General features: G+C 48.0%; 2 protein-coding genes across 22 annotated transcripts in view; both read right to left on the minus strand.

The window, feature by feature from the left end:
* NDUFB2 (NADH:ubiquinone oxidoreductase subunit B2) overlaps positions 1-25,805 on the minus strand; it is a 1,166,996-nt gene that overhangs the window by 718,376 nt on the left and 422,815 nt on the right. Inside the window, exon 1 of one of the 20 annotated variants that reach the window (XM_050782333.1) lies at positions 19,818-19,821. The exons of the other annotated variants lie outside the window; for them this stretch is intronic. The gene's annotated coding sequence lies outside the window, so the exon portion shown is untranslated. Of the gene's footprint in view, positions 1-19,817; positions 19,822-25,805 lie in introns of those variants that run through there. 20 annotated transcript variants of the gene reach the window in all.
* The window catches only part of TBXAS1 (thromboxane A synthase 1), a 195,609-nt gene that overhangs the window by 34,636 nt on the left and 135,168 nt on the right, over positions 1-25,805 (minus strand). The window lies entirely within an intron of this gene.

Raw genomic sequence — 25,805 nt, forward strand, 5'->3', positions numbered from 1 at the left:
TGCGGCAATTTGTTTTGGCCGTGGCTCTTAAGGAATCATTTGTTTCTTTTGTCTTTGTGTCTCTGCTCCCTGCAATGTGCTGCTGCCTCTGTGTCCCTCTGCCTGCACCACAGGGAGGCTTCTCCAAGGGGGTTAGCTGAAGGTGGGGACACACTGGACTGGAGTCCCTCCAGGTGTCACAGGTGACTCTGCCACACCAGGGAAGTCCTGAGGGGTGGGGCCGGCTGGCTGGAGGGGTTTTTGCAGGATTGTAGGCCCAGGCAGCCAGGGGTAGAGGTCAAGTTCACAGTCATGGACTAGGCAACCAGGTGGGGGTGGTAGTGGGGGCAGGGAGAGCACAGTGCTGGGGGTGGGGAGGGTGGCAGCAAAGAAGCCACCAGAGCGGCCCTGAGAGGGGGCATAGCTGAACTGGACCCTGCAGGCTCCAGGACAAGAGGTCTCAGGACCAGTGGTAGTAGATGACTGCCCAGCAGAGATGAGGAGGCCGGGGTCCCTGGAGGACAGGAGGGTTCCCGTGCCCCCAGACAGGAAACAGGTGCTCGAGGCTGGCTGGCTCTGGGCATGGCCAAGCCAAAGCTGGATCCCCGAACTCCATACTCCTGAGGCTGCCCCTTCCACCGAGAGACACAGGTGGCTGCAGCAGTCATGCTGGAGTGAATCTGCTGCCCTTCAGTACCAGGCCCTGTGCAAGCTTAGGAAGGAGGAATGCTGTGCTGGGGTGAATGCACCCTCATGCCCCCTGGATGCCAGCCGCCACCGCCAGCTGTGCTCCCCCTTACAGATGGCCTCGGGATCTCCCTTCAGAGCCAAGGCCCTGAGTGAGGAGCAGGGAGGTGTGGGTATAAGATGGGGACTAGGGAGGGGAGGCCTGGCCTGGGGAGGAGCGGAGAACAGAAGCAATGGGTCATTTATGAGAAGAGGGCAGGCACCCGGTGGGTTTCACTTGTGTCATTTCATTGAGTTTTTTTACAGACAGGAAAACTGAGGCTCAGAAGGGTGTGTGGGAGCTCTGCAGTCATGCTCATGATGTCATTAGACATGGGGAGTTTCAGCCTTGTTATTTTCCTTAGCCTTGGTCCTTCAGCCCTCTCTGAGCCTCTGTGGAGCTATCTGGCACTGGGCCCACAGAGGTGGCCATGACCTCTGCCTGTCTTTGCAGTCTGATTTGGGGGTAGCAGCTCCCCAATCTAGTTTGCTTACCCCTCTTCTCTGACTCCCACTGATGCTGACTTCTTCTCAAAGAGCAATCGCTCAAAGACTGTCCCCAGGCCAATGGGGGCAACGCCTGAGGGTCTTGGGCAGGCCCATAGGTCTCTTTGGAAAGTTTCTAGAAAATAGCACAGTGCCCTGCTGTTGTTGATTTCTGCTAAGGGTAGGGCAGGAGGAAATGGGCCTAAATTAGGACAGGAGGAAGAACACCAGGAGGATCTTCTAAAGGTTTGCTAACCCTGCAAGGCGCCGCCTCCTTCCTTAGAGATCACTGAGAGCTCTCCCTCAGCCCACTTCGGGAGTTGCCCTGCCCAGGCACAGACCGCTGGGGGAACCTGCCTCTCCCCTCATGCACCAGACCAGCAGGGACTACCTACCAATGGCCCACCGCACAGCACCTGAGCGAGAGCATTCCTGCTCCCCTGCTCCCGCCACATAGAATGCCTGCTCGGCCCTCGACTGTGCCTTTTGCCCTCTGGCCTGGACTACAGATTTTCAAGTGGTGGGCTGGGGTCTGGAGTTGATTGGAGGTGTGATGGGACTACTGGGGCAGACTGCTTTATAAACCAGGACCAAGAAAGTGCTGTATGTGTCCCGGGCATCCATGCAAGCTGGGCTGAGGGTCAAAGGAAGCTTTGGAGGGGCCAGGCAGCTGAGGCAAGCGGAGGTACCCCATCTTGCAGCGTGGAAACGTAGGAAGGAGAAGCGGGCGGGGAGTAGCGAAGAGAGACAACCCTTGGGGGTCTGGGCAGGACCATGGCAGAAGTCAAGATGCAGAAGCAAGGAGCTGGGGGCTGGTCAAGGTAAACACGAAGGGAACTGGTAGGCCAAGGAGCTTCACTGTGGTGTTAGATGACGAACGAACCCAAATGCCCGTGAGGCCAGGAGTGCAAGTGTGATGGGTAAGGGCCACTGCATCTGGGCCTTGACAGGGTGGGTGGAGGCGCTTGGGCTAAGCTGGAGCCACGTGCTTGGCAGGTGACTGCCAGAGGGGATGGCCTCAGGGTGGCCTGAGCTTCTGTTGTCTTCAAGAAAAGCTGGTACCTAGATTTTTGTAGAATTCCCCTGAGTTTAAAATTTTGGCAATTAATTCAAATGTAGCGAGCAAGCTAAAACCTCTGCAACCGTGCTCAGCTTGTGGGCTGCGTCTTTCTGACCCTGTCCCCTGGAGTCCTGCTGGGACGGGCCTCTTTGGGCTGGACAGCCCCCTGCAATATTATTCTGATGTCTGCCCACTTTGGCCCAGTCCATAGGACGCTGTGATTGTTTTTCTAACGAGCTAAGAAAAGAAGGACCTTTCCCAAAACCTACACTAATAACACTAGGTAGTGGTGGAGTTCCGTCATTTTGTGGCACTGGTGATCTGCACGGTGGTGTCACTGCCCCCCAGGGCCTGGGAGGTTCCCATGGCCTCCAAAGTCTTTTGGGCCCCCAGATTACTTAGTGTCCCAATGTAGTTTTTAAAAAAGTAAATTAAAAATAGGGCGGCCATCATACAGATTGAAGACAAAAAAACGTCTGGAACTAATTTCAGAAAGCTCTTCATATCCCTGCGAATTAGCTTCCTCTCTGATGAGTAGTCTTGGCGGGAGGGTTCCATTAGAATCAAACATGATTTATCATTAGGTGACTGTTTTAGGGTCGGGGGTCCTGACAACTGATTTATGGCAAGCGAAGCTGGAAGACACAGGGTGAGATGGGACATGTGTGGTGCTAAGGAGGGGGCCTTCGGTCCTGAGCGCTCCTGCAAGAATAATGGCCAGACAGGCTGGAAAGAGTAAAATGCAGTCAAACCAAAGGGCCAAGTCCAGTCCCCGCCCCGGGGGAACAGAGCTGTTGGCCGGGCTTAGCCAGAGCACACTCACTCTCGTCTGACCCATTCTGGCCTCTCAGTGTGTGGGGATGTAAAGCTCCTGTCTTGGTTGGGGGACTAGAAATAGACCCCAGCTTTAGTCTCCCCGGGGACCCCGGGGCTCTGGTGTGGAAAGGGCAGTTGAGAACAGCTTCCTCTTGCTTTTCTATTCCCAATGGTTCTCAACCTCGGCTGCACCCTGGAGTTATCGAGGAGCTTGTGAATATCCAAAATGCCCAGGCTGATGACACTGGAACCCGTGGGGAGCCCCAGGCATCAAGCACCCCAAGGTGGCTCTAGGCAGCAGCCTCGCACGAGAAACCCTGTGAGAGACGCAGGCAGAGTGCTGGCTCATGACTGCACCGCTAAGCTCTCAGGGCACTGCCCAGGCCGATGGCTTCTAGAACATCATACTGATTCTAGCTCTTACAGACGACCTGGGGGATTCTTCCAGGGCCTGACTCCACTTTCCACACCAAACTTCCACCTTGAGAGCCAAGATCGCACAGTGGTTAGAAGCACACTTGCACACAAATTCGCAATTGCAAAAATGTGGAACCAGCCCAAATGCCCATCAACTAGTGGATAAAGAAACTATGGTGTTTATATATATATGATGGAATACTACTCAGCCATAAAAAGGAATGAGTTAATGGCATTTGCAGCAACCTGGATGGAACTGGAGACAATTATACTAAGTGAAGTCACTCAGGAATGGAAAATCAAACATGGTATGTTCTCACTCATAAGTGGGAGCTAAGCTATGAGGATGCAAAGGCATAAGAATGACACAATGGACTTTGGGGACTTGGGGTGGGGGAAGGTGGGAATGGGGTAAGGGATAAAATACTACAAATTGGGTTCATTGTATACTGCTCGGGTGATGGGTGCACCAAAATCTCACAAATCACCCCTAAAGAACATACTCATGTAACCAAACACCACCTGTTCCCCAATCATCTATGGAAATACAATTTTTTTTTAAAGCATATGGAAATCAGACTGCCCAAGTTTGAATTTGTGTTTCACCACTTCTCAGCTGTGTGGCCCTAGTCAACTTAACTCTGGCAGCCTCAGCTTCTCCCCCAGGAAAATGGGGATAATCCTAGTCCTACTCCACAGAGCTGTAGTCAGCAAAAAGCATGGCCCGTGGACCGCACTTAGAATAACAGTGGCGCATAGAGGGAAGTCAACGAACGTTCACTACCTCTGCTATTACAGACTTTGTAAGGCCTCCCCATGTCCATTCTGTGGCACTCCTCCGCCCGCCAGCCTGTTTAGGTGGGCTGCTGCTCCGGTGGGCCTGGCCAGCACTTGGATTTGGTTTCTCCCTGAAGATGCTCACAGAAGGCTCATGTAGCACCTCATGCCACACCTGGAGACCAGGCCCTGCCATGGAGCCATGTTGGGAACAGGCTCCTGGGTGCTACCAACCAGGACCTCAGTTCTAGGACCCCTGATGGTCCACACACTATGGGGGAGGGCATGGAGCTGGACAAGAGGAAGTGGCACCTGAGTCTGTAAGAGCAGTCCAGCCATTCATTCCTCAGGGCACCTGTGATGCGCTGGTTCCGTGCTGGACATTGGGGGATGCTATAGTGAGCCCCACCCTACAGGGAGCTTCCAGTCTAGTGGAGGGGGACAGATGAATCCCATCAACAGACGTGAAATTACCAGTGCTGAGTTTTGAAGATGTGAGGAGGGTAAAATAGGAAATTGGTCACCAGACTCTAGATTACTTGAAGGAGTTAATTTTTTAGAACAAATAATAGGAAGTAGCTTTTTCATCCAGTGTATTTTATACTTATAGGGCTTATCAGTGTACAGGGTTACAATAATTGAGATAAATTTAGATAAACTCAGAGATGACAACCCGATAATGGGTTATTAATGATGCACTAATGACCACCCTGGCCTTTGGAAGCAGCTGATAACAGGGCAGCAGCTACTGCTCTGTACTCCACACCATCAGCCCACACCGGGTTTGCTGCCATTCGGGGCATGTCACCCTCTAGAGGGACACAGTCAGATTAGAGGGGTCGGGGGTGGATGGGCAGGGGACCTGAAACCCTGCCACACCAGGAAAAGCTGCAGAGGCCAGAGGGACACACCCTTCAACTTTGTAAAGGGCTGCTGTGCTTTGGGGTCCCAGAGTTTGAAACCATGGATAGAAGCCATAAGGATGGTCTGGTCTAGCCTCGTGGAAAGTCCTGCCTTAGGAAGAGGTGAGCCCCTCGCTCCTGGAGTGACTGGCAGGATGATCTCCAGCGGAACCCTGGGGAGGGCATTTGAGCCTTAGTTGCTGGGACTGACTAGCAATTTCTGAAATCCTCCCAGGTCCTCAGATCCTGGTAATTTGCTCTCTCCTTCCTTCCTTCCTTCCTTCCTTCCTTCCTTCCTTCCTTCCTTCCTTCCTTCCTTCCTTCCTTCCTTCTTTCCTTCCTTCTTTGTTTCTCTTTCTTTCTTCTTCTTTCTTTTCTTTTCTCTTTTCTTTTCTTTCTTTTTTGATTTTTGATCCTTAGGAGAAAATAGTGTCCTGGGGAAATGGGATGTCAAAAAGGTAACTTTGGCTGGAGGGGCAGGAGGGTAGAAAAACTGCTCAGTTCAAAAGGAGAGAGCAACCCAGGAGTGGCAGGTGAGGGACCGTGGTTACTGAGGGGGCAGAAGGCAGGGGCTGCGGCTCCTGCATGGTGGAGGAGAGGCACTGTGGCAGGGCATGGAGGGATATATGGAAGGGACACATGGAAGGGACATGAACCTAACGTTTCTGAGATGGCTCTGTAAAAAAGGAATAATAGGAAGATTTGAAGATTTGAAACAAAGTAACAAAATAAAAAAATAAGTGGGTACCAGGCTATGTGCTAAGTATGTTATTCCATTTAACCAGCCCTCAATCCAACAGAGCAGAAGCTATTATTATCCCCGTTAAACAGTGAAGAAGCGAGGCTTGGGGGAACTGTGTCACATCCCAGGGCCCCATGGCTGGGTAAGGGGTCCAGCGGCTTTAAGCCAGGCAGGTGGGCCCCAAAGTCCATACCTTCAGCCATCTTCATCCTACTTCATCACAGGGTGGGGGAAGATACAAGTGATGAAGGCGCTGTGGGACCTGCAAGATGCTGTTTGTGCATCTCACTGGCCCTGAGGGCTGCTGAACCTAAGGGTTGGAGAAGACTTTCTCCACTGGCAGCTCAGGCTGCAGCTGAAGGACCAGGATAGACAAAAGGAATGTGGTTCCCCAGGAGGAAAGGGGAGCTCCAATCCACTTCTGTGTGTAAACTGATCAACTGCTAAACTAATAAAAATATTGGAAGGAAGCCCTGAGTTTGGATTCTGCAAACTAGGATGAACTGTGGTAGAGTCAAAAGAAAGGGCTCTGGAGAAAATGGCTTTCTTTGAAATTTGTTTATAACAACTAGAAAAAAAAAATGTGTGTGGAGTGGGTGGCTCCTGGGGAGGATCCAGAGGATCCTGAATGATGACACACTGAATAATGACAAGATCCCAGAAAGTTCTGTACGTTGTTTGAAAATCGAGACTGAGCAAGTGAGAAAAATGTACAAAATACATGGAGATCTCTTGGGTTGATGTATTTCTGCCCACCAGTTTATTCATCTGCAGGCATCTCAGCTTAGCAGCCCCTGCATCCTGATGACAGAGGGTCAGAGACACAGCAAGAAGACTGGAGTTCTGTGTTTGCTGTGTGACCCTGAGAAAAACACTTAACCTCTCTGAGCCTCTGTTTTCTCGACTCTAGAAGGGAATCTTTATAACAGATACCCTACCTACTTCCTAGATTAGGGAGAACAAATGACAACAAATAATAGTTTTTTGTGTGCTTTTATGTTTCTATGTTTTCCTTATGTCACGGATGGCATCAATCCCAGAGAGAGCACATGGAAGGTTCACGGCTGAGATTTCCTGAGGCACCAAAATAGGGAGCTGAGGTTGGGGGGTGGGGCAGGGCAGTAAGATGCCAAAGATCGGAGGGTGCGTACCAAGATGATTTAGTTTAAATGTTGATATTGGTCAAGTACATGCCATAAGCAATGATGTAATCAGTTTGGATCAGAAATGATATAAAACGTGGAAATTTGAGAAGACTATGAAGTGATAAGGAAATAGTATACAAGTAATATAATTATGTAAAATAATACAAGTAGATGTGGATCCCAGAATGTGTATTACAACGTGGAGACCAGGAAAATGGATGCTAGAAAGAGTGGTGGAAGGAAACCAGAAAACACAGGCTTGGGAGTTGTGGGACCTAAGTTTTATTTCGAGTTTGTCCACAAATGAGCAAAAATTGACCTGGAAAAGCTCTTAAGGGATCTGATACATTTCCTCATTTGTAAAGTAGATTTTGAAAAACCTCCTCATTCATTTTCCTGAACTGTGACCCTCTAACCCAGTGTTTTTCAACATGTGGGTTGTGATCCTTTAGGAGACCATGAATTCAATCCATGAATTCAATTTCAGGGATTAAGAGTGGCATTTAAAGAAATGAAATTGACTAGAACAGGATGTTGAGCAGATTGTACATAGAAGGGGACATGTTTCATAAAACTTTTTGCTCCATTTACAAGGGGTGTGTGTTCTGGGTTGAATTATAAATTATATTTCTTATGATGAGGTTATAGTCCAAAAAATCTGAAAAACAGGGCTGTAATACACCGGTGCTGTCAAGAAAGCCTAGGCGTACTGCCTGCCTCAGTTTCCCCCTTTGCACTGGCACCTCTCTGGTCTGATCTCTTTGACTCTGTTAGTGTTCCTAGGACAGCCAGCCTCCCCCACAGTCGAAAGATATCAAGGTCCCTGCAGTAAGTGCCTTTCCCCATAGAATAGCCTCCCTCTGCCTTGCCAGAGAAGAGCCAGTAGAGAGAGGTTAAGCTGCTTATGAAGTACAGAGTTGCCTGGTTTATCAAATAAAAATATTAATATAACCATTCAGTTAAATGTGAATTTCAGATATACAATGATGAATGTTTTAGTATAAGTATGTCCCAAATATTGCACGAGATACACTAAAAAATTATTTACAGTTTATCTGAAATTCAGATTTAACCAGACACCTGTATTTTATCTAACAACCCTAAATAACTCATAAGCAAATAACAAACAAGAGGGAAAGTTTCAGAAGATTAAGACTTTTTACTGCTTCAAACTACAAAATTTTGTGTTTTAATATGATCATAAATTAACAACTGTATTGTATTATGCAAATTTATGTTAAGTTATTCATTATCTGTCATCACGCTCCAATAAAAATTGTATATATGACATTTAGGGAAAAAAATGACATCTTTCTGATAAGAGTTTTCTCTGCATTTTGGTGGCACTGACACCTTTGGCTCGCCTGGATGCTGCAGCCACAGACCTTCAGGGCCAGGTCCTTTGTGAGCGACTCATTGAATTACTTATGGCCTGTCTGGAATCCTCAAGAACAATCCCAGTGAGGAGCCAGTGGTTGCTTTCCCTCCATTTTAATGCCTAAGAAACACAGCTTGGTAATGAAATAACAGGGAAGACTGTCTCGGCCTTTCAGCTAGAGGTGGGCAGCCTCCAACCAATCAACCCTGTGCAATAGGAAGGTGAGCTTGACCAGACGAGCAAGGGGAATGCATTGTATTTTGAATCTCTGTGCCGTCCACGTCTTGGTGATCACACACAAGGGAGAAAAAGCCATTCTGCTTCACTTTTCCACAGCACAGCTCATGTCCACCAGTCAGCTAGTTTAATATTCAAAACATTCTGGCCGGCCACGGTGGCTCATGCCTGTAATCCCAGCACTCTGAGAGGTCGAGGCAGGTGGGTCACCTGAGGTCAGGAGTTCAAGACCAGCCTGGCCAACATGGTGAAACCCAGTCTCTACTAAAAATACAAAAATTAGCCAGGCATGGAGCATGGTGGTGCATGCCTGTAATCCCAGCTACTCAGGAGGCTGAGGCAGGAGAATCACTTGAACCCAGGAGGCGGGGGTTGCAGTGAGCCGAGATCGTGCCACTGCACTCCAGCCTGGATGACAGAGCAAGACTGTGTCTCAAAAATAACAAAAACAAAAACAAAACAACAACAAGCCATCCGTAGATACATGCTTTCAGCCTATCTTCAAGCTGCTTTGCTTAGTTTTTGTTGTTGTTGTTGTTGTTGTTGTTGTTTTTACTGATGATTATCATTCTCTTGAAGGGACAAAAATACACTACCAGTATTTTTGGTTTCACTTTTATAAGTTTTTTTTTTAACTGTGGAATACTGCTTGTGGAAGGAATGCCCGTGTCTGTTCTGGAAGGGAGGGGTAAAATGTTGCTGAGGGCACATGACAGCTTCCACTCTGGTGCAGACAGTGAAGCCTAGAGGCGGACCGGAAGCCAGGTGGCCTTAAGGAGTCTTTGAAGAATGCCAGGCCAGGATCAGGAGACAGGCTGGCTGCAGAAATGACGGGGGTTGGGGGGTAAGAGGGGTGGGGAAGGCAGGTGAGGTCTGGACAGGTAAGAGGGACTCTGTTTATCCCAAACAGAAAATAGAGACATTGATGAAGGACTCCAAGGAGAGGATGGGGAGGAAATGAGGGGAGGAAGTGGAGGAGAGATGATATGAAACTCCTCCTTAAAGCTGCTGACTCCCAACTTTCTGAAAATGACTAAGGAAGAGAAATTCCAAGGGAGAGAAACCTGTTTCTTTTTTGATCTCTGGTTCTCCCACCTGAGGAGAGGGGCCTCTGGTGACCAGACATGGACAACTGGGAGGTGCTGGTTTTTGGAAATGTGTAGCCAAGACGGGGCACCAGCAGGGATGGATTACACCACGGGCCACCTCTCATTTCAGACGATTTGCATTGATTCGCAACTCATCGGAAAAACCCGCCTTGCATCTCCAAGGGCTTTGAAATGTGATACAGGAAATAAGATGTGGAGGTACGGGCGATGTTTCATCCCTTCTTCTAGTTGTAGGCCGTAACTTTAGAAAAGAAAAGCACATATGGAAATTGAACAGGACGCCATTTAGATGCCCGCAATGAGCAGGATTTGTTTTGCTAAATTATGGCTCATATCAGCAGAAATCTCATGGAGTCTGAGGACCCGCACATGCCTTATTAAGTGGTCTTTAAGCTAAATTTTGAGGGCAGGGAGAAAAACGCTACTAGGTACAGCAATAAATCGATAAATGACAGGTTTGACATATGAATTATTCCTGAGGGAAGAAACCCAGGGGACAGAATGAATAGAGAAATTCCTGATATGTGGATTTTACATGGGGGAAAAAAAAACCCAATGTTACATGCAAATAGTGATAGAGTTTTATTTTAAGGCACCCAAGGGCAGACAAGGAAAATGTAAACTTGTCAAATGTTACATTAAAAAAACCCCAGGGTTTTTTCTTTCTTTTGCTATTTATTTATTATTATTGAGATGGAATCTTGCTGTCTTGCCCAGACTGGAGTGCAGTAGTGTGATCTCGGCTCACTGCAACCTCCGCTTCCCGGGTTCAAGCAATTCTTCTGTCTCAGCCTCCTGAGTAGCTGGGATTACAGGCACCTGCCACCATGCCCACTCTGGTGCAGACAGTGAAGCCTAGAGGTGGACCGGAAGCCAGGTGGCCTTAAGGAGTCTTTGAAGAATGCCAGGCCAGGAGCAGGAGACAGGAGACAGGCTAAGTTTTGTATTTTTAGTAGAGGGGAGTTTCACCATATTGGTCAGGCTGGTCTCAAACTCCTGACCTCAGGTGATCCACCCGCCTCGGCCTCCCAAAGTGCTGGGATTACAGGCATGAGCCATCGAGCCCTGCAGTCTTTTGCTATTTATTTTTGTGTTGTTTGATCTATTTATTGGTTATTGAAGCATTTTTTTTTGTTTTTTTTTATGGTAAAGATGGACACATCTTGACTTATTAGTGTTTCTTTGTTGCTTAAAGCTGAAGTTAAAAATGCCATTTATTCTGCTGTAATGTCGTTAGGGATTTAGTGACAGCAGACAGAGAGGGGACACCCCAGAGAGGAGAAATGACTTTGGGAACTTCTCATCACCCTGACAGAGACCTGGCTCCCGTGGTGGTAAGAAAATAGAATTCCTAATGGTATGTCAGTGTGTGCCATTCCACTTTAGATAATCACCTGCTCCTAGAACAATCTACCTCGGACCCTGCAGTCATTCCCAAGATAACTCCCAGGAACTCTGGAGCCAGAGGATCAAATTCAAATCCAGCCTGTGTTTCTGCCTCTACCTTCAAGTCACTTACTCTCTGAGTTTCAATTTCACTTTAGTCTTTTTTTTTTTTTTTTTTGAGACAAGGCGACAAGGCTATTGTTTTGTTGCCCATGCTAGAGTACAGTAGCACCATCATAGCTCTCTGCAGCCTCCAACTCTTGGCCTCAGGAGATCCTCCCACCTCAGCCTCCTGAGTAGCTGGGAGTACAAGCACACACCACCAGGCTCAGCTAATTTTTTGATTTTTTTTTTTTTGGTAGAGACAGGGGTCTCACTATGTTGCCCAAGCTGGTATTGAACTCCCTGCCTCAAGTGATCCTCCCACTTTGGCCTCCCAAAGTGCTGAGACTGCAGGTGTGACCCACTGCGCCAGCTGCTTTAATCTTTAAAAAGGGGGAAAATATCTAATTGGTGTTAGAATTTCCTGGAATAGCACCAAGAGCACCAAGAACAGAGCACGTGTTCAATGAAAGGTAATTCTTATTATTATTCTTTCTTTTTTCCTTTATTTATTTATTTTTTGTTTGAGACAGAGTCTCACTCTGTCACCCAGGCTGGGGTGCAGTGGTGCGATCTCATCTAACTGCAACCTCTGTCTCCTGGATTCAAGCAGTTCTCCTGCCTCAGCCTCCTGAGTAGCTGGAATTACAGGCGTGCGCCACCAGGCGTGCACCACCACGCCCGGCTAATTTTTGTATTTTTAGTAGAGACGGGGTTTCACCATGTTGACCAGGCTGATCTCGAACTCCTGGGCTCAAATGATCCACCTGAACTCTGCCTCCCAAAGTGCTGGGATGATAGACATGAGCCACTGTGCCTGGCCTTTTATTATTTCTATCATAATTATTATCAATATTATTTGACTTGACCCCACAGGATCGCTGCTTGAGAAAAACAGGTTGGAAATGAGCTGTTTCTGCAGCAGGCCTTAACACAGCCGACACAGACACCACGGAGGAACAGCTGACCACAAGCCGCAGACTGAGCACTGGGAGGTGGACAGTACCCCCAACATTGTTAAGTGACCCACAGTGAATCAAGCACAGAAACCACCACTGAATGGGCCGTGTGTTATGGAACTTGAGATCCTTTCATCAGACGCTTCTAGGAGACTTTTAATTTATCCAATATTTTTGGTTAACAGGGCCTATTTCTTTATAGAGCTAGGTCAGATTTATTTAACACATAAAATTTATTATGAATAATTATGGCGCTCCATAAATGTTTACTGTTACGATGGTGGTGGTGGTGGTGATAACCATCATTAGCATCTTTCAGGTCTACAAATCTTTAATTTGCAGCCAGGCTGGGGAATCATCAAATGAGATTTTCAGAGAAAGGGAAAAGATGGAGGTCGTGGTAGGGGGAGAGACTCTGTACCCCACACCACCCCACCCCACCCCTGGCAGCCAGAAGCATTTTCTCTTAATTCTGAGATAAGGTGTGGGCCTGTGATGGAACGTCCCTAGGCTTCAGTTGCCTTGTCTGTAACATGGAGAAATAGCCCCTCACCCTCTGATATGGTTTGGCTGTGTCCCCACCCAAATCTCATCTTGAATTTTAACTCCCACAATTCCCGTGTGTTGTGGGAGGAAACTGGTAAGCGGTAATTGAATCATGGGGGCAAGTCTTTCCCATGCTGTTCTCGTGATAGTGAATAAGTCTTACGAGATCTGATGGTTTTAAAAAAGGAAGTTTCCCTGCACAAGCTGTCTCTTTGCCTGCCGCCATCCACGTAAGATGTGACTTGCTCCTCTTTCCTTCCACCAGGATTGTGAGGCCTCCCCAACCATGTGGAACTGTAAGTCCATTAAACCTCTTTCTTTTGTAAATTGCCCAGTCTCGGGTATGTCTTTATCAGCAGCATGAAACTGACTAACACACCCTCCTAGAGTCAATGTACAGACCAGATGACCTCTTGGGTTTGGGTCTGGTATGATTCTGAGATGATTTCAAACAGGCTTGTCTGCTGAATGTTATCAGAGCAGTCATCTCATGGGGCTTGCCAGGGATTTGGGGTTTATTTGTTTGTTTTGTATGTTTATTTTGTTTTTGGCTCTCTGGTTGGGCTGGATCTGACCACAGCATGATCACGGAAAACCCACGACTTCCTGATAATCTGATGAGGGACTTTTCTAAAAAGCAAACAGCAGCTCCAGTAAGGATGCGGAGTGTTTTAAAGTCAGTCCTGCCATTGATAACGCAACCCAATGTCACTATGCACATTTGCATCTGTGCCTCATGGGATTCTGGCAACCGTTCTTCCTCCTGGCTGCACCTTAGAATCTGCTGGGGCTTTTAAGAAGCCCGGGCCTCACTCCAGACCCACTAAACCAGAATCTCCAGGGGTGGAACCAAAGCAGCTACAGTTTGTAAAAGTTCTTGAGGACATGGAAATACCCCTGGCTGCTCTTGGGCCTTGATTGGCATGTGGCCTTTGGTCTGACTGGCGGCATGCATAGGAGAAGGCATATACAGGAGTTTAAGCTGTTTTAGAGTCTTTTGCTGTCTGAAGTCAGATTCTACCTATAGGAAAGTTGGCATCTATTTTATCATCCTGAGTTGATTCCCCGTTCAAACCAAGGACTGGCTTGCTTCTGTCAGAGAATCTGGGAATTTGGTGAGGGTGGCCGATCTGGTCTCCTTCCAGCTGGGAATGCAGGGAGTGCCTCCCCGATCTTAGGATCTCAGGATGTAGGGCTGTCCCCTTGCTCCCAACCATTTCCCAGGGACTTTTCTCAATGGAGATGAATATGGCACTGGGCAGCAGTGAAGGGCTGGCTGGCGACAGCATCAAGCCTGGCCCCTGACAGAGGCCCCAGAGTGGGAGGAGAGTGACTCCTCTGTGCAGAGGTAGCTCTGGCAATGAGCAGAGGGGAGGCCGGGGGCAATCAGGCTGCCCACCAATGTCAGGTGCGTGTTGAATGTTCCCTAACAAGGAACACGATGAAAACAAACTACAAGGAAATGCAATTCGTGGAAAATCCCGGACGGGTGGAACCCCAGGAGAAAGCCTGGAATGGCCGAAAAGCTTTCTACAAGGAAGGAGACAAGATCACTTACAAATGGAAGTGAGAAAGGCACCAAGCAGGGTGACTGCAGTGGTAGAAAGCAACCCTGGAGGTGACGTCTCTGTTTCAGGAATGTTTTTCCCTATGTGGGTTAAGCGTCAGGGAGGTAGGGACGTCAGGGGAGAAGCTGCCCATGCACTCTTCATCTTGTGCCACATGGGCCACGAAGAAAGACAATTCACAAACTCAGAGGATGGACCGTGAAAAAGACATGGCAAGAGGGAGAAAAAGCCCCAGCAAACCAAGGACCTTCCAGGGAAACTTATTATCCTCAGGGCTCAGAGCCTGGACGATAGGTCACAGATGATGCCTGCAAAGGTGACCAGTGAGGGTGCAGGCACTGTGGCGAGGACAGGGCTGCCTGTCTTCCTGGATGACAGGCGTTTTCTCAGTGCTGTGAAGGTGCAGTGCAGACATAGCTTCAAGCCTCCCTCCCCAGCAGGCAGCCCTGAAATCCCCTTTATAGAAATGCCAGAGCCACCATTGACCCACGTGGTCAGGCAAGAACAGCAGAGCACTGAGGAATGGCATCAGAACCACGGTATCCAGGAATATTAGAGACAAGGTTGAAAAGAACACAGACTAAGCAGTCGGAAGACGTGAGTGCCAGTCCGACTTAGGCCCCATCCTAGGGTACTTCCTTATGTTCTCAAGTTATTTCGCATGGTTAGTCTTTCGTTTCAACTTGGCTAGGCTATAGTGTGCAGTTATTTAATCAAACATGAATCCCAGGGTTGCTGGGAAGGTCTTCTGTAGACATGGTTAACCCTTAAAATCAGCTGACTCTGAGGAGATTACCCTCAATAATATGGGCGTGCCTCATCCAATCGGTTGAAGGCCGTAAGAGCAAAAACTGCGGTTTTCTGGTGAAGAAAGAATTCTGTGTCTAGACTGTTGCGTTGACGCCTGCCGGGGGGTCCAAACTGCCAGCCTGCCCTGCAGACTTCACACTTGCCAAACTCCATAAATTACATGAGCCAGTTCCTGAAAATGAATGTCATTCCCTCTCTGTCCTATTGGTTCGGTTCCTCTGGGGATCCCTGACTAATCCAGCCTCTCTTTCCCCACTGATGAAATGGGGATGGCGACAACTCCCATTTCACACAGGCTTTGTGAGGATCAGGTTAACATTTGTTTAGTTTAGGATCTGGTGTAGGAACGTTCATTTATCATCATCATAATCGACAATAGTGGAGAAGAGGTCTAGTCCAATTTTTTTCTTTTACAGATAAGGAAACTGAGTCGCAGAGAGGGGAATGAGAGTAGCTACAGGTACATATTGCTGGCACTGTTCAAACGTTGCACGTGTATTTTTTTTTTTTTTTTGAGACAGTGTCTTGCTCTGTCACCCAGCTGGAGTGCAGTGGCACCATCTCAGCTCACTGCAAGCTCCGCCTCCCGGGTTCACGCCATTCTCCTGCCTCAGCCTCCCAAGTAGCTGGGACTACAGGCGTCCGCCACCATGCCTGGCTAATTTTTTGTATTTTTAGTAGAGACTGTGTTAGTTTCACTGTGTTAGCCAGGATGGTCTCAATCTCCTGACCTCATGATCTGCCCGCTTCGGCCTCCCAAAGTGCTGGGATTACAGGCGTGAGCCACTGTGCCCAGCCAAGTGTGTATTCTTAACTCATTTAATCTCGGTGACAGCCTTATGAGCTACATAATGTTACTATCCCCATTTTACAGACGGAAAAACTAAGGAAGGGATTATGTCAGTGATTCACGTCACATTGCCAGTGGGTGTCAGCTCAAGGCCCCCGTGGGCTCTCATGGCGGGGGTGATGCTAGCACCCGGGTCTCGGGGTTCCCTGCCAGGATCTTTCCACTTTCTCGCTTGGTGGGAGGCATGCTCTTTGGTCGGAGAGAAATCTAGGTTGGCCCGGTGTGAGGGAGCCATCCCTCAGCGCAAGCTTCTTTCTCTGATGCCAGCTGAGTGTCCCAGAGAGAGGCAGTGCCTGCCTCTGGTGAGGGGTGAGAACTGCCTTAAGAAGTGGGACCGCAAAAACAGCGACTGACTGTGTGCCAGGATATCTAGCTATGCCATTTTCGTGAAAAAGTTGATTCATTTTAAGGAATCACCCTCCCTCCAGGCCTCCCTCCTTCTCGGCCACTTAAACCGGTTACTCACCCAGTTGAAGTTCTTGCCTATAGCTAAGGAGGTGAGGAGTCTATCCCCTTCCTTCCAGTCTTAAATTACTAATTAAAATGGTTTGGAGACTAAGCGCCTTGCAAAAAGAGCCTGGGTGGCTTTCTAAAGCTTCTTGTTCATAACCAGAGGGAAGTTGATTCTCTTCTCATCTTTATAATAAGGATTCTTTCGCAGGGTATCTGTTTTATGCTCCCTACAGCTCTGGCCCCTGTTTGGTCCCAGCAGGGGGAGGCCAGTGGAGTTTAATTACATTCCTCCTATAGGGAACATTCAAGGAATGAGGCTTTGAAAAACAACTTGTGCGACCAAAAGAAAAAAAAAATCAAATTAAGTGAGTGAGAAACAGGAATTGCCTTTTGTGTCCTAGAGATCCAATCTAAATATTTAAATTTTAAAGACAGATTTCTAAATGCTTAACTTTATAAACCTTCCGCATTGCAATTCACAGGGGGAGTCAAACATCCCTTCTGATCTGGAATATTCATATGCCTGGACTAACAGAGTCTGGTAGCTGATATTTTCACACATGCCATATTCAGTTATAAAACATAACCTAAAAAAAAAAAAAAAAAGAAAGCTCACCAAACAAAACATAATGCTGTCCACAGTCCTGGGGCAAAACAGACTTTCCAGAAAACCTAGGGTGAAAGGAGTGTCTGGGCCATAAGCACACATTTTGGAAAGTTCTCTTACTCTAGACTGATTTTTCAATTGTCTTTCCTCTCTCGGCTCTGAGATGCGCAGTGATTGGCTATTAGTGGAATGTGGAAGTAGCCCGAGGCAGAAGCTATTAATTTGCTGATTTAGTAGGTGCTCAAATACCATGAGCTGACGGAGGAGGCGGACCACAGCAGCGGTAGGGCACATAGGTAGTAAGTTTCTTGTTGTCAGCAGCATTCAAGCCCAGCCTCTTGATCTTTCAGATATCTGTCCTGGATGGGAAGCTGCCCTAGACGTCCCCAGAGGGTCCCTTGAAGGCCAAGGACTGAGGCTCCCTCCTTTTCTTGGCATGATATGTTCTGGGCAATTGCACTGCAATTGTAGGACTACAGGGACTCCAACTGTTGCCTTCAACCTACCTCCATCTCCCCCCACAGTGCCTTCTCTCCTTGACTCCACCGACCCCTTTCTCGCTGGGCACAGTAACCCACAAGCTTTATCTACTGTGACTCCCTGCTCGTCCCCCCTCAAATCTGTGCTTGGAGTTAGTCTCTAGAAAAGAAAGAGTGAACAAACTTTTCTCAACCCCTATGTCTCACGTGCCAGGCAGTGTGCTCGGCCCTAGGACCTACCAAGGTACCCAGCAGACGAGGCTTCCTGGTCGTGCGGCTTACATCCTAGCTGGGACTTGATGATATTCCCCTCCCAAGACGAGTGATGTGTTAATAACGGATGAGACCATCATGTGTCAAAACAAAGCCAGGGCCTCCCAATGGAAAATTTTAAGCCCAGTGATGAGAAGGTTTTTTGGGGGACAGGAAGTCTTTAAATTCCCACCAGATGATACCATTTTGAAGCTTCCACTCCACTGGTGTCAAAGTGACTTTGGTCAACAGAGTCTGGGGAAGTTAAAAAAAAAAGTATGTTTGTTCTTTTATTTCAAGAGCTAATTGTTGGGACTCAAACCCATTCTTTTGATATTTTAAGAGCCCATAATGTGCTCAACAGTTAAATAAACGAGCCATTCAGTTGCGAATCTAGCTCCATGCCAAGCGGATGCACAGAAGGTTGAGCTTCACCTGTGGAGTTGACGTTCCCAAGTTTATTTTTCATTCCTGCTTTTCTGGATGGATGTGAACCAACCCCACGAGCTTATTTGCTTAGCAAAGCTTGGCCCCTCTAGAGGCCCAGCAATTGAATATGAAAGACTCTGATTTGCTACATGAAAGACACAACATACGTGCCGATTGGTGCGGCCCACTCCCGGGAGAGACTCCTCTTTGCAGGTGCCCCTCCCTCTGCTCTGCAGGGACTCAGTGGGAGGGGCACTTGGGGCATTAATTGCTAAAAATTCAAAGTGCTGGAGTGCTGCACTTGATTAAGCTAGGCAGCCCAGATAAAACACTGGCAAGGCCGTCCTGCTCTCCACCCTACCTCCCCCGTGCCACCGTGCCACCGTGCCACCGTGCCACCCCCATTGCAGGCATGTGGGCCTTGGCTGCTGCATGCACTCACAGGCTTCTGGGATGACCAGGGGCTCCCAGGGGGGCAGTGGGTCAGGAGGTGGAGCAGAAGCAGGGAAGATTCTGGGCCTCTCTGGACCTGGGAATAGAGTCAGAACGAGAATAAAAGGAGAAAGAGGGGAAGGAGACTAAATAGTGCTGTGAACAATGAAGAGAGAAAAGAGGAAAGAAAACAGAGAAATGGGGCGGGATGAGAGGGAGAGGGAGGAGAGAGCAGGCAGGGAGAGGCGCAGCAGGTCTCTGAGCTCCTGACTGCCACCGCTGAGGCTCCTGGGAGCAGCTTCCCAGGCAGAGCAGGTCAGTTTCCCTACGGGTTACTGTGGGCACGGGCTTTGAGTATCTCCAGGGAATGTGGAGGAGTCCGGAGTCCTGAGTAGTGGCAGAGGAAGGTCTTGGCACCCATTCGCGGCCCAGATGACTCCTGGGAGGCACAGCCTGCCTCCCCAGAGGTATCCCCAGGATGAGGATGGGCAGATGGCCCGGATCTCTAAGATAATTTTGTGTGCATAATAATGAAATGGATAGCTAAGATCCAAGGCCCTGCCACCTGATCCAGATTGACTGGTCACCCTGCTTTGGGAACTCCTGAGTTGTCCACTGATGGGGCACCGAAGTCCCTAGTATCCTGTGTCTTGGGAGTTGGTGCGGTGGTAGCAGTGACCACAAATCTTAACTTCCAAGATAGAGTTCTAGGTACACACCCAGAGAGGTCCCTCTTCCCAGCCCATGCTACTTTTCCTCCCTTTGCCTGATATTAGTAGTCGGGATGCTACTTCCCAGGGCCAGATGCTTCCAGGAAGGACAGGAGGTGGGTACCTAGGATACATTTCCAAGGCCCCCTGCTGAAGCTCCTATTCCTCTAGTGAAAATAGCACAGATTCTGTTCTAGGCCACCAAAGAAATGGCATCAGGGGACATTCTCTTTGGCTACAGTACTTTGGCATGGCCTCCCACATGGCACCGGAAGCTACTGTCTACAACCAAGGGGCGTAGGGGAGTGAAGAGGGCAGGTGGAGCTCCCTGCTTCAAAGGGCTGGCCTGATGGGTCCCGTTGGATATGACAGGTCTCCAGTCTACACATATGTCCTGACAGAAAGCTCAGGTTGCCACCTTCATCTGCTTTGAAAATGACTTTAAATCAACTCAAAAGCACCCCCTAGCCTCCCACCATGGAAACAATTATTGAAGGAAATAGATGATTTGAGGCTTTATTTAGGATTAATACACTTCTAAAATGTATTAGGATTGGCTCATTCCCGCATCACTTCATCTCCCACTCAATAAAGTGAGTGCCATCACGATTATGGAATAATCGTGAAACCATGAGATTTATTAGCAGAAGGTAAACCACTGCAGAGCATGAGCATGTTAAGTGTCATGAGGAATACATGCTTGCCACGTCCGGCACCCGTGACAGAGACACAGTACTTATGGTTCAGAATCTGGCTCCTTGTACATAGTGTGGGCCATGGACCGGCGGTATCAGCATCACCTGGGAGCCGGTTAGAAATGCAGACCCTTGGCCGGGCACTGTGGCTTATGCCTGTAATCCCAGCACTTTGGGAGGCCCAGGTGGGCAGATCACCTGAGGTCAGGAGTTCCAGACCAGCCTGGCCAACATGACGAAACCCCATCTCTACTAAAAATACAAAAATTAGCTGGGCAGGGTGGCGTGAGCCTGTAATCCCAGCTACTCAGGAGGCTGAGGCAGGAGAATCGCTTAATCCTGGGAGGTGGAGGCTGCAGTGAGCCAAGATCGTGCCACTGCACTCCAGCCTGGGAGACAGTGAGACTCCGTCTCAAAAATAAAAAATAATAATCACAAAAAAGAAATGCAGACCCTCAGGCTCGTCCCAGATCTGCTAAATCAAAATCTGCAGATGTAACGACTCCCGGGTGGTTCCCATGCACGTTAAACTTTGTGATGCTCTAACCAAGGGCCGCTGCCGCAGCCTGTTGCCATTTTTCTGACGCTTCAGTGTCCCTGTTCTTTGTTTTAGATTTCAGCATTAGGGCTGTAAGGCGTTCTCTGTTTTGCCTCTTCCCTTGTCCCTGTGGCTTCGTGCTCTGTTGTCATGTTGTGCTGTTATGGGGTCTGTCAGAAGGCAGAGACTCCGCAGCACCTCTGACCTCTGTGTGGCTGGGGGACTGAATTGATGGGGAACTCCTGAACTTACTCCTCGACAACTGTGGGTAGCCCGACCCCAGCAGACCTGGGCACAGGGGAGGAAACCTTCCCCATGGGGAAAATCCCATTTCTAGTTTTTTACTTGATCTAAAAGTCAACCATGCCCTACTCCCTGGGTGAGATCCACATGGGGAGACTTTTTTTTTTTTTTTACATAATGAGGATGCATTTGTGTTAAGCTATTCACTTTTTTTCCTGTCCAACCTTTCCTCTGTGACAAAGGATGTGTACTCATGAAAAAGCTAGTTGGGGGTAAAATGGCTATTTTTTTATTTGTAAGCACATAATATGCTTTTCTTCTTGGAGATCTTCTGACTGCTTCAAGGAAACAATCCTCAACCTTGCTCACATAGCAGCGTGAGCTAATCAGCTGAAATAACCAGCACAGAATGTTCTTTTATCCTTAAGAGAAAAAGAAAGAGTAAGTTGTATTTTAATTAGATATTTATAATGGTTACAAAGCAGCTCTTCAAGAGAAGTTTTAAGAATTTGGCCTTCCTTCTAAGGCATAACTGTGCTCAAATTATCCTAAAGAGAGGCTGTATATCAATCCAATCCAGTTTGTGATAAATTTACAACTGGGTTCTGCACAGCAGATTTATAACAACAATTAAGCAGAAGGAAAATGGGTCATAAATTTTGGCTGGCACAGTCCGGCACCAAAGAGAAGAAAAGAGAATGGTTTAGCCAGATCAAAAGTCAATAATTTCAGCATAGAACACTAAAGCTATAAAAGACACAATTTATATGAAAAGAAGTTGCGTTTTTTCCTCTCTCATCCTTTCCAAAATTACATGAGAACACAATGAAGCATCCATATAACAAAGGTCTCTTTAAATAAATGGTGTGGTTTTTTCAGCTTTACGAGTGGTACAAATGGTACAAACCTTTTCCCACTCTTCCACTATTGAATTTACTGAACGCACCTCCTTTTCCATAGACCAAGGCAACATGGGAAAAAAGAGACTTCTCCAAGAGTTTGGGGGACTTGAGAAAGAAGATTTTAAACTGAATTTTGATGGTGGGACAAGAGAAGGGGAGGCCAGATAAAATCCCCAAACAAGATGATTTGAAAGAAAACACATGTGGCCCAGAAAGAATTAGTCTGGGGGCATGAATTAAAAAGTGGATTGAAGCCGGGTGTGGTGGCTCACGCCTGTAATTCCAGCACTTTGGGAGGCTGAGGCAGGCAGATCACTTAAGACCAGGAGTTCCAGACCGGACTGACCAACATGGCAAAATCCCATCTCTACTAAAAACACAAAAATTAGCTGGGTGTGGTGGCACACGCCTGTAATTCCAGCTACTCGGGAGGCTGAGGCAAGAGAATCACTTGAACCCGGGAAGTGGAGGTTGCAATGAGCCAGGATTGTGCCATTGTACTCCAGCCTGGGCAATAGAACGAGACTGTCTCAAAAACAAAACAAAATGAAACCAAACAAAAACAAACAAAAAAGTGGATTGTAACTGTTTTAGAAGCTGGAAGCAAAATCTATATCCTGAAAGGAGAAATGCAGTCAAGGCCCTATGGGATGAGAGGTGGGATGTTGCCAGACAGCATACGCAGAGGCAAATCCCCGATAGTGAAGAAGATCTTTGAGTATCCTTATATGCGCCAGGGGTTTAGAACTGCTAACAGTAGAGAATCTGAATTATTGACTTTCATGCCTGACATTTTCACTTCTCAAATGGTGAAGGATGCAATAAGGCAAAACTGCTGAGCTGGACCGACTGGCCCTGCAGAAATCACAGGAAACTTGGGATGAGGTGGCCACATGATTTGCAAGAAATAGGCAAGATCAGGCTGTTCCAGACACTGCCGGACTTATACCTTCTAATTTGGCAAACTGGATTTTAAAAGTTCAGAGGGAAGGTGAGCATGATCACGTAACAGGACATTGAGAAGTGAGAGCTTCTAATCTAGGGGCCACGGATTCTATGTACATGGGTGGGCAAACACACTGTTTCCTGGCTACCCAGAAGCCATTTACCCCACTTTTAGTAAGAGCGATTTGGGGATCCACCTCTCCTCCACTCTAGAGCTCAGTGGTTCGGGTAAGGCCTCACCTAGCCACCAACTCCAGGGATGGGGCACGTGACCCAGGTCTAAGCCAATCAGGGGATCATATTCCCTTGGGGTCCAGGGATTGGTTGAGGGGTGGGTGCATGACCCTCTCGAGGTCACTGAGATGCCAGGAGGCTTTTGCTGAGACTTCCAGGAAAGAGACTCTTGCTTCTTCCTGTTGAACTTGAACCTGCTCTCTCCTACCCCCATCCTCAGCCTATAAAGACACTAGAATGATTCAAAGAAAACTTAGAGCAAGGAGTCATTGGCCTAGGGAAGAGGGTCCTCCCCACTCCCAAGCCAAGGAAGGGGGTCTTCAGCAGAGCCACTCATAGAGGTGGGGCATTCTCCTTGGCCATCTGCTCATGCAGCAGAATTGCTGATGTGCCCTCTTTACCTATTAGAGCAAAGGATAAGTACTTGGAGAGACATGGCAGGGCGGAGGGAGGAAGAGAAGGGCAGAAGGTGGCCACTGTGGGTGTGGCCCAGTTGTGTGTTTCCCATGGGCCGGGTGGACACTGGGAAAGGCATAGAAGCTGGAGCCATCTAGCTGGTAACCTGCCCAAGATTCCCCACCAAGCAGCCTTGGGGCAGGAGCTGGTGGTAGGAGCTGGAGCCTGTCTTCCTGGCAGGGAATTATGCAGTGAGGACGTCAGACCTGGGAGCCCTCTGAATACGTCTTCCATCTACCCCACTAGAGGTCCCCTGGGGAAGGCACTGAGGGCAGCCCCAGGTAGCAGGATTTGGGGATCCGTTCACAGGCCCCACTCCTGTAGGAGAAAGGGAACCAGCAGGGGTGGGGGAGGAATAGAAGGAAGGGGAAGAAACCGACCACTCCTCCCCAGGGCAGTGTCCTCAGGCCACAGGTCAGCCTGAGCTACGAGAACAGAAGAGCACTGGTTGGATTTGACACTGAAGTTTTCATCTGGGTCAGACTGGCCTGGACTTTTTAATGCCCCCCAAAATGACCAGAAATCATTGAGATCTGTCCAAGGTATCATCATGGACAGGGAAAGGAGATTCATCAGAGCACATTTAAAGGAAAAAAATGAAACAAAACAAAACAAAACAAAAAAAACACTGAATGGTTTTAAGTAGGTACCTCACTGAGTTCAGACTGTTCAGAACACTGGTTACACAGCTGTCTTGAGACCCCTAGGGGAGATCTGCCTGAGAAGGGAGTATGCCCAGAGAAATTGGAGCTGAGAGATGGGGAGAGAGAACAACCTGGACAGGGCTTGAGCCCCTGAATCAAGCCATACCTGAAGGCAGCTCTGCCCTCTGGACTTTTCAGTTATAGAGGTCAGTAAGCTCCCTGAGACAATCCGGGCTGAATTTTCTATCACTGTCCACAGAAGAGTCTGAACTGATGCCATACACATATCTGCTCTTTCTTGGAGGAAGGGATGTAGCTCTCATCAGATTCCCATGGTGCATTGCTATGAAAGAAATTGCTCGGGGAGAAGAAACTCTAGAGCTCAAATTAAGCAATCTCATTGACAAATACAAGGGAAGGCCATCGAATGAGGCATGGGGATGCTCTACAGGGATGTCACAGAAGAGCTAGACCAGAACACCCTCGTGCGTAGGGCTGGAGCCCCAGAGTCTGGCATTAACTGGCACTCAAGAAATATTTGTTGAATGGAAACCAGCAGGAAAATTATAACAAGTCATACTTTACATGCAAATTTTCAGGAATATTTTCAGGAAAATATCTAATGTGTGAACATCTAATCTGCATTTCCATGTCCTGACAGATGGCCCATATTAACAGAGCTCTGATTATAGTAAAAAAAAAAAAAAAAAAAAAAATTAAAAAAATAAAAGAAGGAAAGAAAGAAAAGAAAAAAAGAAAACCTACCAATATTCATTGAGTGGGTGCCATGTGCAAGGCTATGCAAAGCAACATTATTGTGACTACCAAATGTATGTTTTGAAAAAGACAGCTGTAGATATTCCCATTTTTCAGAGACTCCCCCCCAACAACCAGCTATTACATACAGGAAGAAAATCACATTGGGGCTTGCATGGCTTAGGAGGGCTTTGAACCCTGCTTTTTTTCTTGGAAGAGGGATCTGAGCCCTTGAGGATCTAAGGCTGTCTTCTCAAAGTGGAACCAGGGACCACCTGTATCAGAATCACTGGAAACATTTACTTAAAACGTGGGTTCCTCAGGAGACAGAGGTTGCTGTGAGCCAGGATTGCACCACTGCACTCCAGCCTGGACGAGAGAGCGAGACTCCATCTCAAAAAAATAAAAATAAAACGCGGGTTCCTGGGCCCCAGCCCAGACTTATGGAATTGGAACCCCTGAGGTCAGGACCCTGGAATGTCCATTCTAAGCAGTCTTGCCTTATGGTTTTATGCACACTAAACTCAAAAATTTGACCTGCTGTAATCTGTTTATTTGACCAAGGGCTCTCAGTGCCTTGCAACATTCTGTACAGCCCCATAATAACATGTGGGTCTCTCTTTTTTTTTTTTTTTTTGAGACGGAGTTTCTTTCTTATTGCCCAGGCTGGAGTGCAATGGCACAATCTTCACTCACTGCAACCTCTGCCTCCCTGGTTCAAGTGATTCTCCTGCCTCAGCCTCCTGAGTAGCTGGGATTACCGGCATGTGCCACCACGCCCAGCTAATTTTATATTTTTAGTAGAGATGGGGTTTTACTGTGTTGGTCAGGCTGGTCTCGAATTCCTGACCTCAGGTGATCCACCCACCTTGGCTGGGAGGTGCTGGGATTATAGCCTTGAGCCACTGCGCGTGGCCTAACATGTGGTCCTCTGGGAGGAAAAGCCCTGCTCCTAGGCTGGGGGCATTGAAGGAGGCCAGGGTGTTGTGAGACAACACCCTCCTTGAGGTCATGGCCAGTGAAGGCCGTGCCAGA

The sequence above is a fragment of the Macaca thibetana genome, chromosome 3, assembly GCF_024542745.1.
Source record: "Macaca thibetana thibetana isolate TM-01 chromosome 3, ASM2454274v1, whole genome shotgun sequence".
NCBI lineage: Eukaryota > Metazoa > Chordata > Mammalia > Primates > Cercopithecidae > Macaca > Macaca thibetana.